The sequence below is a fragment of the Spermophilus citellus genome, assembly GCF_964194105.1.
Source record: "Spermophilus citellus genome assembly, chromosome: 17".
NCBI lineage: Eukaryota > Metazoa > Chordata > Mammalia > Rodentia > Sciuridae > Spermophilus > Spermophilus citellus.
This window is the reverse complement of record NC_138199.1, coordinates 36057356-36065663: the sequence shown is the minus strand read 5'-3', so window position 1 is coordinate 36065663 and position 8308 is coordinate 36057356.

Below are 8308 nucleotides of genomic sequence, written 5' to 3'. Positions count from 1 at the left end.
ACTTTGGCTGGATGAAAGACTGTAGGGACCTGCAGTTACAAGGCTGTAGGGTCTTAGGAACAGAGGACATCAAAGCTGGGCCACACAGGAAGATGGCGGAGTGCTGTGGTTTTCAAGCCTTGGGTTATCTGTCAAAGTATCTCCCCAAGTGAAATCACAACAGGGATCCCAATGTATGACCCAGACCATGGGAGCAGTCTGTGAGATGCAGGAACTGGACGTGCCTGTTTCTTACACCCAGCACTATGGAGAAACAGTGTGAACCCGGCTCTCCCCATAACCTACACAGCAAGGCAGGGTGTCAGGAGCAGATCTAACCAAGGGGGCCTCAACAGAGGCCTGACATGGCTTCTAGTTCCTGAGGACTGGCTCCCTCCAGTGGATGGTAGGTACAGGGCCGGAAATTTTGTAGTGTAGGTCATTAAAGAAAAACTACATAAACACTGGCTTGGAAGTGTTTCTGGGACATCTGCCCAGCAACCCCTGCTCTCTGTATTCATCCCTGCTTCTGATTTTGTCTGACAGTCCTGACGATCAGCTCCCTGGAGAGTTATCTTTTTTTCCTCCATTATTTCAAATTCTGGAAATGGTTTGCAACTTGACTTCCCTCCTTTCTCCTCCATGTGTCCCCCACCCTCCGACTGCTCAGATTCCACTCTGGACAACAGGCTTTCTGTGACTTGAGTTGTACATTTATTCACTTGACAGTAAACTTGCCAGACTAGGCCTGACTCTTTTTTCCTAAACAGAGTGGGTTTTACCTAGGATTCCCGACAGATCAACAGATCATCGTCACTGAAAACCTGGGAGTGACCGTTAGCCATGGCAGAAGGCACAGGGACTGTACAGAGATGGGACACCTCTTTTGAATGCTGAATCAATACATCATAGGCTGTGACCTTCAACTGAACGTTCTCAAGGTGAAACCTTAGAGGATCTCTCCTGTGACCGGAGAGAATGCTCACCAGGTCCACTAGGTAGACACCCGTGCTCATCAATCATGGTGTGAAGAAAAGGATGAAGACGAAATCCTGTACCCCAGTTTCCACTTTGAGAACCAGTGGGATGATACTGTTACAAGGCTTAAATGAACTGACACATGAAAAGTGTTTTGAACACTGTAAAGTGCTTTGAAAGAACATAGTAAGTTCTCAATAAATTTAACAGTGGTTACTCCTAGGGACTCAAAAAAAAAAAAAAAAAGCATGATGGGATGCTGGTAAGGGACTCAAAACGTAAGATAGAGGAATTTTTATAATTTCCTCCCCAAAACTGACTCACGCTTCCCAACTGAGACATGGTTCAGTGAGCAAATTTCCCAAAGAATGCCTCAAGTTACAGGCAAAGAAACAATGAGGAATATCGACGGAGGGAAGAGATCCCCGTCTCCGGCCAAGGATCAGATGTCCTGGAGTACTCTGGGCCTCACAGGAGTATGGCTGTTGTGGTCCAAAAATGACAGTTTCTGAGAGATACTAGAGTGTCCACTGGACAAGCGTTCAGTGACCCCGGGCAGTCGGACTACTATTTTCATTTTGCAAATTTCCTCCCTATCCTTGAACTTGGTCCCACCTGTGGAACTTCAGAATGGAATGTTAAAGACACTTTTCAGACCACTGACACAGCAGTGCTTCTGCCCACCTCAGGGGCTTCCTGCAGGGAGTGGCTGACTCTCTGGCTTCTCTCTGTGCTTCTCTTTCTTGGTGACTTCCCTGTAGCAGCCATTTAAAGTGGATTCAAGTCACAGTTTCCACAGTTTGCATTGCTAGAGAATGGGAAGCCTGGGATCGGAAATAACTCTGACCTGGGCGGGAAATGAGGTCTTTGTGGTAGGAAGAGGTCTCTCGGCTTTCCACCTGGTCCCCAAAGAGTAAAGCAGCTGGGGTAGGAATAAGGCTGGAAATCAGTGCTCTGTTCTATGGCTCTGTCTCTGAGTTCCTCTAAGACCACACAGTTAGAGAGAGGCAAATAGGAACTGAGGACTCCCTGTGTTCTACCCTGTCCTTTCCCTGGGTAGAGAAAACAGGGCCAAGGACAGAAACACAGTTCTCGCCACCATGCTGTGCATTCGAGGCCCTCCGGAGTGCTCTAATGCGTTCAGTCCTGGGTCTGTTGACTGACCCTTGAGCCTTGTCCACATTACGTTCTTTCTTATGCCCTCACACAAAAGAGAAGCATCAGGGATTTGCTACCAGACTTTCTCAAGGTGGCTTGCGACTCCTTGGAAGCACATTTATTTTCGTATAGAGCTTAGCATTGCAGCTGATGCACAGTAGGGACTCGAGGAATGAGGATGATGCTTTTGTTAAATGTGCTGTCTGTGCCGGGCACTACCATGTGGATTGGCCAGTTTGGTCCCCCTGACCAAGGTCTGGCGGCCAAGTGCTGCCGTCATGATGCTCATCATGAAGAGACAAGTATCAAGGTCCAGTCAAGCTTGGCTCTTTCCTCAGGGGAGGCTGAGGCCGTGGACACCTACCTTGGTTGATAGAGACATCTGCCCATTATGTCACACAGTCCTCGGGTGGCAGGTATCTTTATCCCGACTTTTCCACTGAGATGGGGACTTGGGGAGCATGTCAGAGCTGGAGCAAGCCCAGGAGGTAAACAGAGATCCCCAGTCCCACTCACACCCTGACATATTGAACTACAACCCTCAAGGAAGACAATTTAAAATCTGTATTTTCAGACATATTATTGCTGGTGATCTTAATACACAGATGATCAGAAGCTACAGATGGAAGTGGAGAACCCTCTTTATGGTTAGGGTAACTATAATGCAGTGAGAAATGGAAGGCTTCAGAGCAAAGCCAGGACTCACAGGCCCTCCCAGGGCCTCGTGCATCTGATATGAGGCCCTGCATCTTGTGGCGGTTGTGGGGCTCTGTCCAGAGCACCACCCACTGAGCGTCAGGATTCAGATAGTTCTTTTAGGTAGTTTTGGTGACTCTGGTGACCAATAGCTCTCCATGGAATGTGTCCTTGTGAATTAGTCTTGGCTGTAGGGAGCTGCTGTCCTCAAGGTCATGTAACCATGAAGGTCAATGACTATGAAGTCAATGACCCTAGAGAAAGAGTGCCAGGGGAGTTAAGATGTATTGGAAATGATTGAAAGATGGGGACTTTTGGCCGGATCTCAGGGGTGGCAGGAACAAGCTCATTCAGGGATTTTAGGGAGACATATCAGATAGCGGGGTTCCCTGGAACTTCCAACTTCTAGGTGGTCTTCTTTTCTGATGCACGGGCTGGGGTTGTCTGTTGATGACTACATGCCCTGGGGTCTGTTCTCTAAAGAAAAACCGCTGATTAGAGCGTCTTATGACTCATGTCTTTTTAGTTCTTTTTCACAGGAATAGCTAACTTGGTAGTTAATTAGTAGCATACCAAATGGATAGAAAAAAAAACATTTTCTGTGGGGAAGGGAGATGATAATATTCCCCACAGAACAGTTTTGACTTGTCAAGTGGTGAGAGGTGGCCTCTGGAGCAAAGCCCGTGGGAGACTGATGACATGTTGCTCGGCTGTGTGGCCTCCAAATTTAGTGATTTGTAAAATCAATGGAAAGCAACTGGAACTAGAGCGCTGAATTAGGTCTTCCCTCAGTTTACAGGCACCGTCCCCATCTGCAGAAATCCCATATCTGATGATGGAGTTGGTGGAGGCGTGTAGAGGTCTGCTGCCCACAACACACACCTTCTGAAGGGTTGTTCCAACTTCAGAGCACGCCATAGGATTGATCTAGGCACATCCTGGGACATTCTCTCCTAAGGAAAAGACTAATTATTGCCTCTCATGCCTCCTGCTATTAAACAAGAGGTTCTGGCAGCTTATCTGTCCTTGGGAGGCTACTCTCACCGACATACACAAAGACCGTCCCTTGTGACTGGGTGGTGGCAGGAACAGGCTTTGCAATAGTCTTGGCTGCAGTGCATGGGATCCTGCAGCTTGAACTGGACAGATGTTGCTGTCGCAGTGTTAACTGTGAGCAGGGAAAGGCCCCCACCCTGTGCACCTGGTCTCTGGTTCTCTAGGTGAATCTGGGGTTCTTGAACAAGGCCAGGTCACCTGAGCAGGAGAGCCTACATTTTTTGAAAGAAATAGTTCCTGGTGTGCTGCTGAACTCTTGCAGAGACAGTGAGCCCATCTGTGGGATATCAAGGGACTTTGAGACCAGAACTGCCCATCATGAGCCGGGAGCAGAACACCCTACCAAGTCTCAGTGCCAGATGGGCCCAGCAGCAATCCATGATAAGATGAAGCAGTCCATTGGGTCAGGCATGAGTGGTCACAATCTGCCAGATGAGCAGGTGACTGAGATCCTATGTCAGCCACACTGCTGTGCCCCTCGCCCTGCTCACACCATGCTCACAGGGTGAGTCACTTCTGACAAGTGATAGAGGAAGAAAAGGGCAGGGCTTTATTCACAGAGGACCCAGCTTGGTGCATGGCCTAACTTGGGGATGGACTTCAAAGACAAAGTGAAAATCCTCCCAATGGCTAGAGTGTGTGGGCATCTCTCCTGGTCATCTGCTTGCATAGAAAGAAATGGCCTGAGGTTAGAATTATAGCTATGTGTCACTTATGGGTAGAGGTGATGCTCTGAAAAATGTGTCATTAGATTCTGTCATTATGTGACCATTATTGGAGTACACTTCACAAACCCAGATGGCACAGCCTTTGGCACAGCTAGGCTGCATGGCATAGCCTATAGTTCTGCCAGTTTCTCTTCAAAGTAGACTTGCTCTGGCAAATAATTTTCTTCCATAATTCACTTCTATGTATTCTCCCCCATGGTCTTGATGTCAGCACACACACCATTGCTCGCTTTCGCTTTATGTACTAGAAAATCAATTCGTGGATCATTTGGATCACCCGGTAAATTCAGCATTGTAGTTGGGTCCAGTATTTGCTTTCAGTGTTGCAAAGTTTCTGTTTATTTGTTTGTTGTTTTGGGGTTTCGCAGCACTGGGGCTGGACCCCAGGGCCTCATGCATGCTAGGCAAGAGCTCTACCACTGAGCCGCACCCCGAGCCCCCAACATTGCCAAGTTTTGTTTTGGCCATGATCCTCATGGTGCTCCACTATCTGGCTACCATGATTTGTGGTGCTAGGACAGAGGAACATGAACAAAGTAGCCTTGTATCAGGGCTTTATGATACACATGGATCAAGTGGCAAGAGCTCTCACTCACCATGATTGACATACTTGACTGTCTAGCTTGCTAGTCACAAAGGCCAACATTGAGCCCCTGCTATGGCCTCATTCATCAAGGAGACTAGCTAGCTCCTTAGTGGAAAATATGCATTTGATTGCATTGTACTCACTCTACCCTGAAAATGTCCACGACTCATCTTAACTGGTATAGACATACTTTGAAGAATGAATTTGACATTTCTGTTTCTAGCACCTTAGCTAGCACCACTATCTCCGAGCTTATAGAATGTCCATTGGCATGACATCACTACAGAGTAATAGACACACTACAGCAAATAAGGTACACCACAGGGTGTACGACCATGGGATCTGCTGATCCTGTAAGTACCAACATTTTCCAGAAGATCCTGGCCAGATAGAAGAGTGGACGGCCTGCTGGAGGCATAGTTGAGGCACCAGCTTGGAAAGAACACCCCACAAGAATGAAGGGCCATCTTCCAGGATTCAATAGACACCCCGAACCAACCAACATATGGCGTTGTGTCCTTGGTAGGTAAAAATTCATGGATCTAGATATGAGAGGGGGAAATAGGAGTGACCTCACTTACCATCACTTCTAGAGATCCCAGCTGGGAGAAATTTGTGTTTCACATTCATGAAAATTAGAGCCGTATGGGTTTGGAAGTTTGGGTTCTCAGGGGAAGAGTGCTTCCAACTTGGTTTCTAGTGTATTTATTCAGCCTCAAGCCATGGCTGCACTCCATCTCTTAAAATTTGGAGGCCAAGAGACCCAAAGGCAAGAAGAAGAAGAAGGCATCAGTTTGAGGGGGAGGTGGTAATAGGCCCTCATCATCAGGAGAAGATGCAGCTGTTATTGCTTACTGAATATGATTGGCAGGTAGGTCACCCATTTGCCTATCTCTCTGGTATCCCCCTTACCCATTCTTGATGGCAAATGGACAAGAACAGCAGCCACAGCCTGGTCTTCAGAAGGGTGTGAAGGGCGAGGGGCTCAGCACTCAGGGATGAGGGTCCACTTCAACCCTTAAGGGAAGCCACCTAGACCAGCAGATGTGTTGGCTGAGGACAAGGGAGATCTAGAATTAGGGCCCAAGGAGGGGGTGATAAGAATCATTTGTGGCCTCAAGACCAGCTGCAGCAGTTGGAAGGGGGGGCACTGCAGCTCACCCCACTAACCTTTGTCTTGCAAATTTCCTGAGAAAAACAAGTTTGAAAGATTATTGGAGTTTTCCAGAACTTATTGTATAAGCAAAGAGGTTCCAGCAGTGCAAGGGGAGGGTTGTTATGGAGTCTGCAGTGTGCTGACCAGATTTTCTTCTCCCAGGACTGAAGTGTTCCTCAGCTGAACAGAGCCATCTCATCCAGAGTTGTGCCCTGATGCAGGAGTGCCCTGCAGCCATGACTGGTTGAGATGGGGGTATAAGCGTCCTGTCCCTTTGCCACATCTGGGTTATCCCAATTCTGAAGCTCCCTGTGGAACTGGCTGAGACCTAGGCTGTGACTACAGCATGACATCAATTCTTTCTCTGCTCATTCTTGCTTTCCACATTCTCGAACACTCTCTGCCCGAGTTGGCTTCTCAGGGAGACCAGTTGGTGACATTCCTGGATCCTGATTGGGGTCTGTGCGCCATAAGAAGGCTTAATCACTTCCATTTCCTTGTACCTGCAGTTTCATACTCCAAGGACAGGAAATGCTACTCTCAGTTGCAGGTGAATTGGGTTCAGTATTTTTTTGAGAATGATCTTGGCATGGGGGGCATAAGCAAATTCTGTTTAGTCTTTTACAAATGGAGGGCAGCTCTCTCCTCCTTCTTGATGTCTTCTTTAAGATTTGTCTGGCACTAGCAGGTCTGCTGATCCCAGTGAGCTCTCCTTGTGGTCATACCTTGGCTCATGGACATGGAGGTACAGTCCTAGTTAGTGTTTAGGATTGAAGTTTTCTAGGCTGTAGGAAAGGCAGAGAGGTATTTGTGTGTGTGTGTGTGTGTGTGTGTCTGAAGTGAAAGGCATTCATTGCTATGAATGGGTGCCAGTGTGTGATAATTACTAGAAGCTCTATGACTCCTGGGGTCCATGCTTCTACTTGATGTTCTCATAGAGAAACTTCCAGAAAGACTCAGTCTAAGATGCAGCAGGTGTGCCAGTTACCTCAGCCGCTGTCCTCCTTGGAAGTATGACTGTTGAACCCTCTGCCAGCCTTTGCTGCTTCCGTGGGGGAGGTAATGATGTGATCAAGTGCCAGAGCTCTCAGCATAGAAGATTGGGTAAGGCCATTGACTGGACTCCTCAGTTCCCTCCCTAAAAGATATGGTCTTCCTCATATTATGGATGAGTTAACCAAGGCTCAGTGTAGAACAGTGAGAGAGATCAGTTCTGGTGATAAAACCAAGGCTATCTAGACAGCCTTCCGGGTCAGTGCTTTTCCTAGTGTCTCATGCTGCCATTTATATGTCCTTGTGCCATGGTCACCACAGTCCCAGGAGAGATGGTGTGAACGGGGCCCAATGGAGCTGTGAATACAGTGATCCAGCTAAATATGGCATGACCAGACCCTCAGCCCCCTGAATTAGCAGCACCTAACTGTGCAGACGTTTCTCTGCAGGGCAACCATAGCTCTTTTCTACCCTTGGGGACCCAGTTGCTGTCTGTGTCCCCAAAAGGGGGGGTCACGTGACTGACAAATGCAGGTTGAATACTGCCTTGAGTCGCTTATGCCGGAAGAGGCAGTCCTGTCCATTTGACCAGAAGCTCTTAAGCCGGTAAAGTTAGGGTGTGAGGGAAGAGTGTTAGAGAGAAATGGATTTTCTAGGTCTAAGAAGCTACCCTTTAGTTGCAGCTCTGTGGAGTTTGGGGAGTTTCCTGAACCAGTCCTACTTTCCCCCACCCTAACACAGAGCATCTCACCCTGCCTTGGCCTTATCTTCTTACCTTACCTTCTCCCCACCCCGTCTACCCATGCTTTGGTCCATGCCCCATGGCCTCTTGCCTATCTATTGTGGTATTGTGCTAACACATCTCTCTTTCCTCCCAATTAGGCACGTTAGCTACCTGTTCTTCCTGGGGGACTCTGGTCATGGTTCTTCTCTCTCCACTGAATTGAAACTTTCAGTGCCTATAATCACTAGGGTGAC